A 13,974-nucleotide genomic window follows, 5' to 3' on the forward strand; every position below is an offset into this window, starting at 1 on the left:
CCGAAAGGTGGATTATATTAGAAACCATTATACCTAAGAAATTGGGTCTTGACAAATTTATATCAGAGGCTAGGTTTCACCGATATGTTATTACAACATCTAAGTATTAGTAGTGTCTTACAGATTGGTGCGGAGATGTTCAAAACCTTAATCGGGAGGATATAGTGACATTTTTAGGATATTCACTTTTTGGCTACTTATCATGTGTCCACATTTCTATGAACCTCGAATACATTCTTTGACTCTATTCTGCCCTAAAGGACAATCAGACATTGTCGACAGATGCAGATGAGACCTTAGTATGCACTTCTAGAGTTTTTGTACAATGTTCAACTAGAGAGTCATATAGGGATATCAAAGATCTTTAGCATTAGCCAAAGATTCGTGGCCAGTTTGGGCTCCAGTTGAGATCATGAATACTTTAGCCCTTCGAGGTTCAACATTAGAGATTTGAGTCATATTATAGATCATTCTCATCCATGGATGGCATTTGAATCATCAAGTAGTTCTTAAACTAGAGTTGGGTCTATTGGTGTTTATTAAGGTTTTGTATCAGCTTCTGAGTTTGAGATTGGATTTATCGAGTCAGCAAGCCATTCTAGTAATATCATTATACAAGTACAATACATCTAAGAATAACATATAGAGATTAGTCTAGTACATAAGAGAGAGAGTAGTTATACATCAAACGCAAGGAGCTCAACCTAAATGTTCAAACCAAGCTGATCTACACGATGCACACAAAAATAATAAGAAGTCATACTACGATTTACAAGCTATATAAGTGTAGCATGAGTACCAACACATAGTACTCAGTAGGCTACACTGGTAAGTGTCCAAAGATTATGCAAATATTGATAACATGCTAGCAGGTATTTAAACTACAACTAAAATATCCAGGAACCTAACTTAATAAGACTGGAGAGGGAATAAGGATGAACTAGCCTATTTCAACTGTACACAGGGCCTAATCACTATACCATATATTATTATCCTATATAAAAATTAGAGTAGATATAATGACCCTCGAAGTTATTTTATGTATTTCCATGTATTTTTTGTAATTTGGAGATTACCTATAGCTACCCCTAGTCGTTTATGATTTGTTGGAGCTGAAAGTTCAATTATCAAGTAGTTCATTAGTTTTTAGAGCCAATTCCTTATTATGAAGTTTTCATTGGTTAGATTCAGCTACTTAGTGAAAAATATAGCCAAACAACCTCGTATGCAAATTTTTTAGTTCCAAAAGATGCAGACTATTGATTTTAGGCTGGGTGGACATTTGGTTCGGGTCCCAAGTCTTCAAGCTCATTATAGGCTATAGGATGATACTTTGAAAAATAGAACTTGGGTATGGGACCCACTTTTTATGAAAAATATATTTGATGGAAATTTTGAATGTGCCATTTAGTCTAAAACATTGAAATTTGATAGGGTAGCATAGATAGTTTCCATATATGATATTCTGTAGGAATCCCAAGGGGTTGGTGGAGACATAAAAAAATTGTAAGTCTTTAGATGGTGCACTCACTTGGTGAATCCACTAAAGAGTACCTTTGTGTCCTTTAGCGGCGGCAACTTTAGTAGCCAGCTTGGCACTTTAGCAGCCTAACCTGCCCAAACGAGCTTCTTTAGGGGTAAGTTTGCCTGTAAAACACAAGATGCTTTATCGATGGATTTTTTTATTAAGGGTCATGCTAGATAAGAACGGGTACCGCTTTAGTAGAACCTAGGAGCTTTAGTGGTGGCTGGTAAAGTGCTGACCACTAAAACAACCCATTTCCTACTTTAATGCATTTGAGTGCTATTAAATTGATCAAGTAGTCCAATTTTCTCCCATTATCACACAAGTTCATATGTGGAAAACCCTATAACATGTATAAACATGGGTTAAACATCAATAGACAATTTTGGGTTGTTCCCTAAGCTTAATTTTGTTGATGCATTTCTCTTGAGAAAGAAGAAGAAGAAGAGAGATCTTCTTTTATAAAAAGATGTACTTTAAGTAAAAGTAAGGAAGCCACGAAAAAAGTCTTCTGATGCTATTAGCTATAATGTGTCTTGGGATCTTCCTCTACTCTCTTCTATGCCCTTGGTGGCAGATCAAAGGAAAAACCATAAAAAATGAAGCAAAATGCAAAATATACAAATATGTCGTACTTAAATAAAGTCTTAACGGATGTAGTATCATGCGAACGAGGTTATGTTGGCCATTACTTTACTCTTATTATGACTGGTGTGGGGGGTGTTTTTTGGTACAAGGTGGACCATAGCTCTATACCATACCCATCTCTTTTTTGCCCCCTAATAGACTATGAGGCTATCCAAGTCAGCACCGGCAAAGCTCTCTTGATTCCTCCCAGCCGGGCCAGCTTGGAAGCAAGCTACCTCTTGCCTAACTCTCACCCCCTTTCTTCAGCTGGGTGAGCTCTAGCCGGTAGGCTAGCAGTAAGCTTGTACTTATCCAGTTGAAGTAACTATTCCTTTTTGCTCGACTTGTATATTGAATCAGCTCTTTTCCAGGAGTAGGCAAAAAGAAAAGCTTGTGGTAAGTATATCGCTTTTTTAGAATGATTTGATCCATCAATAGAAGATATATGAGATAGCCTCTGTTCGTACCTTTGAAACAACCAGAACAGGAATAGTGGACCTAAGCGAAGTAAAAGATTGACAATAAAGAAGAAGGGGATAACAAAAGAAGGCCAACCAGAAGAAAATCTATCTTTATGGGTAAGCTATTGAACAATCTACTTACCATCCCTCTGATGTTTAGCAAAGTACAAGTCCCCCTACCTCTGAATAACACTAAGATAGGTAGAGTCCAGCAAGAAAAGTAAGGGCACTTTCGCCCTAGCGGGCTCAGGTCGAGCGGTCGCCAAAGCTTGCTTGTTAGTATAAACTAGATGAATGGGTTAACTGTGGATATGATGCCGAAAATAGACCAGTTTATATCACCCTTCAATTCAAATTAGCTAAAACAATGTCTCCTTGCATAGTATGGATTCCAAGCATTCATGATCTGGATGTGAATGAGTCGAATAACTTATCCCTCGGTCTATTAGTGAACCATCTCTCCAGGGATTTTGAAAGATGTTTTACTAGAAACATTCTTGTTATTGCTTTGACTCATATTCTCCAAAAAGTGGATCCCGCTCTAATAGCTTCGAATAAATTAAATATGTGCACTTGCTTCTTCTCTGAATTTTTGGTAAATTCTCATTAATTCCATGGTAAAATTCACAATTAATTCTTGAAATACCTAGTTGATTGGTGGGTTGATTTTAGAACTATATGTTCTTAAAATTTACCCGATATTGAGGGTAAATAATACTTAAGCGTAGTACTACTTACTTATAATTTTGAAAGTGCAATTCTACAGGCAAGTCTCGCACGGGATTCTTACTAAATTTTAGATACAAAGTACAAAAATGCAATATGGGTACCATTTTCCTCATATTGATTAGTATATTGTCATTTTAATAGTATGACATCTTTTGGAAGCTTCTCAAAAAGGACTTTTATCAAGTTAGCAGATTTCTTCAGGCTTTCTAAGGCATCCAGGTAAGATAGGTTTACCTTCTTCTAAGATTGGGCTAATTTGTTGTAGAATTGTGGTAAGATGTTACAAATGTGATTGAAATTAGGTCTTCAAAGTATATTTAGCATAATTTAGATATCTTAGTCAATTTAGGAGTCGTAGACTAGGCATGGTTGACTTAGTTATTTATTCTTAGGGTAAAATTGACATCTTAGAACTTAAATGTGGCTCAGTTAATATATAGTAGAGAAAGTAGATCCCTTAGCATTATGCAGGGTAGAAATTGCCTTAGAACAAATTGAGGATCGGAAGTGGGCCACCTCGACCCATCTCAGGCAAATATTAAAGTTAGCTCCTTATAGAATTAGGTGTATTATATGTTATAAATGCACATTTTTTAGATTGAAGAGGCTATGTCCATGATACTTATTCTATATTTGTATTTATGAGTAGATACTTGTTTCGATTCAAGGATGACGATTAATGATCTTATGACTAGTTTAATTTAGACATTGTTCATGGTATGAGCTTTGGTTCGAGTCCAACGTCAAGAGGTTATTCATGGTAGATTTATGGTATTAAAGGGTCCATTGTTATTATATCTTAAGGTGGTTATTTAGTATATCTTCTGTTACTTTTTTTTATTGCTCTCTTCGAGTTATGGGAGGCCCCATTGGGTTATTTACTTTTCTGCACTTACTGGCTTATTGGGCCAATTTTGTAGTTGAAGTTATGTATTCTTCTATGTTATTATCTTTTTTGATTTATTATTACTTACAATATCTAGAGTCTCATTCCAAGATTTTCTTTTTACTTGACGTAGCATATTTATCTAGCATTATTAATCTTTTATTATGATTTAGGTTAGCCAACAGATGATGCTTAATGGGTACCTATGGCTTTGGTACTCATACACTTCTATAAATTTGTGTGTTGATCTGAGTATTAGTTTCCACTAATGATTCTGTGATCGAGTTGACTAGAATTTTGAGATAGAGTAAACTTTAAAAGTTGGAGTTAACCTTTTATACTTTTCTACTTTTTCCAAATCTTTTGTTATTCAAGACTGATGTATTTTGACTATTATAGTACTTATATTCCTTCTATTAGTGGCTTTTGTACCATCACTATTCAATCGTGGGATGTTGTTTTGATTTATTTATCCTTCATATTATTACTATTGTCATTATTTACTTGATTTATTATTTTAAGTCTTTAGTTGCAAATTTTTGTCATTTTTTCCATTTTACCACCAAGTTTCCTATTTCATATAGCTCCGAGCTACGGTTTGGCTTACCTACTGGTGGAATAAAGTAGGTCCCATCATGAATCAGAAATCAGGTCATGACAATTAGTATTAGGGTTCAAGGTTCACCAGTATCATTTTTACAAGAGAAAGTGTTTGGTAGTGTCTCATAGATTAGAATAATAACGTCGATTTTTTATCTTTGGGAGGCTATAGGATATTCTTAGGAGATCTTCACTTCTTTCTCTCATTTTATGCTAAGAGTCTAAGTTGTTTTCTAATGATTTCTTTGGTTTCACATTTAAATGGTAAGGACATATGCTACTGTTACACGAGATGAGGACTCTATGTCCAGGACTATGGAACCTGTCGATGTTCTTGGATGACCTAGAGGCCAAGGACAACATAGAGATGCATCCCCAACCAGGGACAAAAATAGGGGCCTTTATCAAACCCTATTCCTGCTACCAAGAAAGAGGTACTTCCACACCAACCAATGATGGCAAGGGAACAACCCAGGATCCACCAAGGTTTATTTCTTATTTATTGCTCAGGGATGCATTTTGTTTATCTCTTGGAATTGGTTAGTAGTTCATCGTATGATGGTACATAGTTTTAATATCATAGTGGTACTGAGACAGGATAAACTTGTGGCTTCGGTTCTCAATATTGAGTTCTCTCCTATATCTATGGTTGCTCAGTAGGTGGTTTTCCTACTTGCTATGTCTATTGGCAGCAGAAGATGTTGGGTTGATTTTCACAGTTGACTCCGCCTAGGTTTTCTGGCACATTAGCCGAGGATGATTATGAGTTCTTAATTGTTTGTGAGAATAGGCTTTGTAAATTGGGCATATTTGAGGCTCGTGGTGTGGATTTCACTACATTCTAGTTTTATTTGGAAACTTGACAGTCGAGAGGTTAGCTTGATTCTAGTCTAGCTGGATCTCCCCATTTAACATGGACATAGTTTTCCTAGGTCTTCGTGGAGAAGTATATGCCTCGTAGTCTTAGAAATCATTTAAGGGATTAGTTATAGAGATTGGAGCAGGGTTTATGACTATTGTGGAGTATGTTTCTTAGTTTTATAAGATGGCTAGGCATACTACATCTATTTTGCCGATCTAGTAGGAGCGGGTTGGACGTTTTTCAGGGATTGAGACTTCCTCTCCATATGGCTACATAGAGTTTGTTGAGGTTTTTGATCATGCATAGGTTATGAAGGAGATGCATCGAAAGTCCCAAGGGGTCAGTTATAAGAGGCCACTATATTAGGGTAGTTTTAGTGAGTCATAGTGGATCACGATTTAGAGGCAGTAGTTCTTAAGGTTGGTACCCTCTTTGTTAGCCTTATCAGCGTCAGGGTCAGTTTAGTTGGCCCATTCATGATGTGCATCAGATTAGGAATGAAGGCCAGCCTAGTAATAGTAATCATGTTTGCCAGAGTAGAGGTCAGCCTCCGAGGGTTTCATCTTGTTATTATTCAAGTAGTGATGGTTGTTAATGTGCTATATCAATATAGCACTTTTGATGCTTAAAATAAGGAGAATATGCAAATTTATGAGGTTGTTCTGTTAGATATGATGCATTTTTTGGTATGTTTTCCAGAAAACTAGGTTTTGGATGCTAAGTTTAAAAAAATGATGAAAAAAGGGTTTTTGGATAGTTATATGATCAGTATGGGTGTTTGTGACCAAAGCATGTGCTGGAATTGAAGAACAGTTTAAAAAAGACTTCCGTCACTTACCTAGGTTAACATATGGACCATATGTGGCACATGTGGACCGCATGTAGTAAAAGCATTGTCACGACCTAAATCACGAGTAATGATGGCACCTAATAAAACCTAATAGTATATATGCCAACACCGTAACCCAAAGCTAAGGCAATAAGATACTACAGTAGAAATACCCAATCGGGCCTAAATACACGAATACACTTATAATCAACGGTGTTCCACTAAATGAAGACGATCCAAAATGTGGAAACTAATCCCATGACCTGGTAATATCAGTACAATAATATCTAAGTTTGATAGTAGGAAATGCAACTCATAAGTCTAAAATACTCAATACATCCATCTCGAATACAAAAGACTGAATAACGATAGAGGGAAACAGACGACTCAAAGCTCCAAGAGCTCATCCTATCTCATTCAGATCAACTCTTCAAGATCCCAACTCAACAACGGCAAATAGTACTCAGGTCTAGACCAAAAAGGTATAGAAGTGTAGTATAAGTACCAAAACAATGGGTACTTAGTATGCATCATCGGATGACTAAGACAAATTATGATATAAAGAAGTTATAAAGTAAGATAATATCTCTAAGTAAAGGTACAAAATTGAACCTGAATCATCCTCATCATCACAGTATAAAATAAATGATTCAGTTGAACAACAATACGATATCTCATATCGAATATATGCCAATATCTTTATACATAATGAGTAATCGATCCAAAAGCATAAAGCGACACTAATATAATTACAATCATATAAATACCTAGTTAACTCACATACATCCATTAGAGCATAAAGTAATGAACTCATCACGACGTCCCATACCACCGGGGAGTACAACCAATAGAGCATAATGTAAAGAACCTATCACGGCATCCCATACCATCGGAGAGTGCATCAATAGATCAAATCATCAACATATATAGATATATAACAAACTTCTAATTAATCTATTGTTTCCCACATTTCGAGCTAACAGTAATTTGCCAACATTCATATTTCTTATTAATTATCGCAATTGGATGACATTATCAACGTACTCATATCCATAATCTTATAACCATTTAGAAATCTATATCATTGATATACTCGATCCACGCACTACTATCAACTAACTAATACTCATTATTAAACTACTAACTCGCTAGTCATTAAAGGACCTCTAGTTATAAGTCCAACCAATTAATTACATAGACATTATTGATGGGATAGTACCACCTTTTATTCCCTAGTTAACCATCCAACTTCTAGTAGAGTTTCACTATTAGACCATATGCACATTTAAACAATACCAATTTGTAGTCATCATACTAGAACTAATCATCATCTAGAAAAGGATACTAATTTCCATATACTCTTATATATCTAATCATTAACATCTTTTACCATCTTGCGTCATTAATTAAAAAATCTTCAATTAATAGCTAATCGACATCATAAATTAGTCTTCAATATTATTAATCATCACCCATACTAACCTATTAATACCATTAGCCACATAACAACCACCATTTCTAGTTACCACATTTCAACCAAACAAGGTTAACTACCTAGAATTCTAGACTTTAAGTCATCAAGTAAGATAGTAACTTAGTAGTCAATTTGTCACCATATAACTCACTTAATAAGAAATATACCTTAATTAGTCCATTTATCCATGATATATAAATTGACTAGGTGAATCCTCAAACACCACGTATTATCCCATTTGCCCACATGACCTAATTCATTACTCGACATATACTAAAGTTAACCATTCAACTCTAGAAAGAACTACCCTACTTAATAAGTGATTAGTATCGACGAGTTATATCCGATCTTGAAAGCACATACAAATGTAATCATGTAAAGGCATAATCACACTTAAACATACATATATATATATGTTTACCATACATAACGTTAATATATCCTCCGAGCTTAAGGGACATCATCATATCATAATTATATCGCCCGTACTTACTATGAATCATCATAACATCAATATATCCTTTGGAGCGTGCTTCATATTATTAGCAAAAGAGGATCCTTAGCACAAATGTTAGTTTAATCACTAGGCTTGAACCAAATATGAGTGATAACGTACTCCAAGGCTCATATGATAATTTAGTCAATGAACTAACTGATAACATAGTCATGTGCTCAATCTATAAGACAATCCATTATAATCCAAATGTTATAATTAATCTAGTAACCAATTATACACATCATTTCCAATACAAACATCATGGATAAACCATTTACTGGGGTTAACCATCATATTTCCAAAGGTAAATTCTAAGCGATTAACAAGTATCTAGGTCGCTAATGAAACTACATAATCCAAACTTAAGGCAGGCCAACTTCTAATTTTTATAACCCAAATTCCTCTTCAAGTTCAACTTCTACCTGAAAGTAAGCTAAGCCATCTAAGACACGCCTTAGAGGATTATTATTCCATACTAGTCCTATGGTAAAATTCTTCCTCAAATATTACTCTTAATTTATCTAAAGCTAGTAGGGCAATTTCCACAACTAAGCATAACTAAGGCCAACTTACTATTTAATATGAGTGATAAGGTCACTCTCATGTAATTAGAAAAACTAGAGCATTCTCATGCTATTCATGAGATATCAAGTCCAACTAACAAAGGTTCTAGGCTATGAGTTATGTATCATATTTTATAAGCTCAATAGCCTAAGTGGCGCAACTAACCAAACATTCCCATTTACAACTTCAACACCAAAACCCCCGTCCAATCTTATCAATCTATCAAAGTCAACTATAATAAAGCTCAATCTAACAAGAAGTAAACCTAACCTACCTCAAACCCAAATATAGCTCATGAAGTGGTAATCTCTGCTTTCACTTTCATCGAACCTTCTACAGTGAACAAAGCTATCAAAAATAAATTTTATGCATTATTACAAGAAAACCAATACCCATATTGTCCAATTGTACTTCGGGTCCAAAATAACACCAAGAACCCCAATGGGTCCAACTTATGGAAAACAAGTTTCCGAGACCAACCCATTATTCAAATACCATTAGGGAGTTACATCCCACAAGAAATTAGTGTAAATTAAGTATATTTTGGCTAAAATCAAGCCTCCAGCCATTTGGGGTTTTGGGTCAAATAATGAAGAATTTAATACTATAAATGAAGAATTTATACCTTAGATTCAATTCTAATCACAAATATGCGAGATATTCAAGCTCTCAATCAACACCCAAGACTCAATTTGGGGACTACAGACTCTATTAGGTTTTATGGAACCCAAGGAAAGATAGAAATTGATATTTCTCAACTAAAAAGGGCATTTAAATACCTAATTCAAGGCCATCGGTTTAGGAGCTCGCAAACACATGGGCCGTAATCGTGGAATTACGATCGCGATACAATCTCCACGATCATGGTACCTTTGCTGCACCAGAAGACAACAGAAACTTAGGTTCGGCCATTGCCTTGGAATGCATCCGAAATTCGATATGATCAAACAAAATATTTAACCACACCAATTTTGACATTCTGGATGAGTTGGAAAAGTTTTATTTTCCATTCGAGGTTGTTTCAACCAAATCTGGACACCACACCAGAATTTTCAATTTATCAACTTTTTAACCAATAGGTCAAAATAAGTTCGGTTGTTGTGAGACCCAAACCAAAGGTCTACCCAACATAAAACCGATATTCCAAAGATCCTGGCATAGTTCGATTTGGAATCCAATATTATTTTACTAAAGTTTTTGCTCGGTGGTAATTTGGAACCAGTGAAGACTTCTAAATAGGGAAATGATTCTAAAAACCAAACGGATAGCCCGACAGCCAAACTTCAATTCCAGCAAGTTAGAAATGACTTGGGAAGCTATGTAAAAACTCTAACAATAAAAATAAGTATAATCACGAGAAATGATCTGAAGGGTCATTACAAAATCCATTACTAAGGAACTTTCATCCTCAAAAGTTAGCGATGGAGAAAAGACCTAAAGTCTTAAGTAATTTAGGATATTGGACTTGCATCTCGCCCTTGATTTCCCAAGTGGCCTCCTGCACTAAGTAGTGTATCCATTGAATATTAACTATAGGAATCTCTCTAGTACTCAGTTGCCTCACATTACATATAATAATAAGCACAAGCTCATCCACAAAGGTCAACTGCTAATCCAACTGGACTGAGTCCCACCTAAGCACATGGGACGAATCAGACAAAATTTGATGAACAACAGTAAAATTTTAAGGCAAGGCTACCTCATAGGCCACCTTACCAACTACGTGGAGAATCTTAAAGGACAAATATGTCGAGGAATGGGCTTATGCTTCCTTTCGAACCTCATTGCACCCTTCATGGTCAAAACATGAAGGAACACATAATTACTAACTCTGAATCTCAAGGTAAGGAGACTACAATAGGTATAGACCTTCTGTATACTCTGGGATGCTCTTAGCGTATCCTGAATCACCTTACTCTATCCAATAAGTTTTCAAGCAAATGCTAACCTTGAGGTCTCACTTTTGGAGTCCCAAGCCATCCTATTTGAGAACGATATCTCCTTCCATACAAAGCTTCATAAGGCGCCATCTCAATTCTCAAATGATTGTTGTTGTTGTATATGAACACTACCAATGCAAAGTATTGCCTGCAGTATCCTCTAAAATCTCTAACACAAGCTGAGAGTATGTCCTCAAGTACTTGAATAGTCTACTCTAACTGGCCATTTAGCTGTAGAAGAAAAGTTGTACTCAAATCCATTTAAGTACCTAACTCCTCCTTTAATGCTCTTCAAAATCGTGGAATAAATATATAACCATGGTCTGATATGAAAGAAATAGGCACGCCATGTAAATAAGCTATCTCCCACATATTTATATGGGCTAATCTTGAAGAACGAAAAGTGTGCCAAATTTGAATGAAAGTGCCAACTTGGTCAAACAATCCACAATAAACCAAACAAAATAAAGGCCACAAGAAGTACAAGGAAAACCACTAACAAAGTTGATAGCAATCCGTTCCCTTTTCCACTCTAGAATGGGAAACCTCTGAGTCAATCCTCCCAGAAGTTGATGCTTAGCCTTAACTTGATGAAAACATAGACAACGAGCTACAAAGTGTGCCACATCTCTCTTCAGATAGTCCCACTAGTTGTGCTACCTCAAATCTCTATACATCTTAGCTATATCGAGATAAATCAAATATCTAGAGCTTTGAGCCTTATAAGAATTGACTGAATCATCTCGTTAAGCCAGGGAGCACAAATATGAGCTTTAAATCTCAAAATACCATCAGAATAAATGGTGTGTCTCCTATACTCACCTCTCAGTAACTGCCCATGCAGGAAACACAACTTGCTATACTCATACTAATGATCATGAATCTGCTCAAATAGGGAGGACCTCATCTTCACACAAGAAAACATCCTCGGAAGATCCAAAATATCATGGCAAACCATCAAATTGGCTAAGTACTGAATATCCCGTACCATAGGCCTCTGAGAAACTGCTATCCATGCCAATCTGCTCATACTCACTGCCTTGCGAATCAAGAAACAATCTATAATATTTTCCTTACTCGGATAATACAAGATGTCAATATCATAATCCTATAAAAACTCCATCCATCTGAGCTGGCAAACACTAAGATCTCACAGTGTCATAAGGTGTTAAAGGCTGCGGTGATAAGTGAAAATGTCAGAATACACTCCACAAAAATAATTCCTTCATATCTTGAATGCGAAAACTACCACCGCCAACTCAAAATCATGAGTGGGGTAGTTCTGCTCATACACTTTAAGTTGTCTAGAATCATAAGCAATGACATAACCTTGTTGCATGAAAACACAACCAAGACCAACACTTGATGCATAAAAAAACATGGTTAACCCCTCACCTTCAATAGGAAGATCTAAAACTAGAGCTAACGTAAGACAATCCTTGATCTTTCCAAAGCTTAACTTACACTCCTCAAACTATCAGAAAGGAAATTCCTTCTGAATAAATCTTTTCATTGGGACTAAAAAAGTAGCAAAGCTCTCAACAATAGCCTGTAATAACTAGCCAAACCAATGAAACTACAAACCTCAGTCGGAGACATAGGCCTAGCCCAATTACGAATCACATAATTCTTATCTTAGTCCACCATGATACCGGCTCTCAATACCACATGTCCAAGGAATGACACTGACTCAAGCCATAACTCACAATTAGAAAATTTGGGAAAATGCACATGATCTCAAAAGTTTTGGAGCACTATCCTCAAATGATGTGCATGCTCCTCACTACTTATTAAATACCTAAGAATGTCATCAATGAACACAATGATCAAGGTTTCTAGATTGGGTTTGAACACTTGATTCATTAAATCCATGAACGCAGCTTGGGCATTGGTCAACCCAAAAGACATCACCATAAACTCATAAAGACAAAAACAAATCCTAAAAGTTGTCTTTGGGACATCCTCAAATTGAATCCTCAGCTGATGATAACCAAACCTTCAGTTATTCTTAGAAAACACGGTTGCACCCTAAAGTTGGTTGAACAAATCGTCGATGTGGGGCATAGACAAATAGTTCTTCACAGTCATCTTATTAAGTCGCCTATAATAAATACATATGCATATGGATCTATCTATCTTCTTTACAAACAATACAAGAGCTCCAAATAGGGAAAAACTTGGTCTAATTAAACCCTTACCAAGAAGAACTTGAAGTTGAGAATTCAACTACTTAAGCTCAACAGGAGCCATACGATAAGGTTTTATAAAAATATTTTTGGTGCCAAGCTCAAGATCAATAGAAAAATCAATCTCATGATCAAGGGGAATACCAGGAAGGTCGATAAGGAACGGATCAGGAATTCACAAATAGTAGGAATAGAGTCAAGCGACAAAATCTATGCACGAGTATCACATAAATAAGTGAGCTAAGACTCGCAACCTCTCGAAATAAGTTTCTAGCACAAATTAAGAAATAATCCCTATCGGCTTATGACTAACCGCTCTCTGCCATACGACTAGGGTACGTTAGGCATGTTTAAGAAAATGGTCTTATAAAAAAATCCATGACCGTATGATAGTTGGATGACCAACCCATTCATAGAAGCATATCAAAATCATGCATATCTAGAATAATAAGATCAACAAAAGTATCAACATCACTAACTATCACAACACATGATCTGAATACTCGATCTACTACTAAAGGCTAAGTCACAAGAGTAGATACACTTAATATCATAGATAATAATTCAATAGTGAAGTCCAACTGTGGTGCATAATAAGCAGATATATAATAGTAAGTGGATCTGGGATCAAATAATGCAAGAGCCAAAACACGACACACAAAAATTGTATCTATAACTATAACATCAAAAGTTTCATCCTCGTGTCTAGAAGTTACAGCGTATAACTGGCCATGCCCACTACCTGGATGGGCACTTGACTAACCTCTTGTCCTGCCTGCCTAAGTACCTCCTTGA

Source organism: Capsicum annuum, chromosome 8 (assembly GCF_002878395.1).
Source record: "Capsicum annuum cultivar UCD-10X-F1 chromosome 8, UCD10Xv1.1, whole genome shotgun sequence".
Classification (NCBI taxonomy): domain Eukaryota; kingdom Viridiplantae; phylum Streptophyta; class Magnoliopsida; order Solanales; family Solanaceae; genus Capsicum; species Capsicum annuum.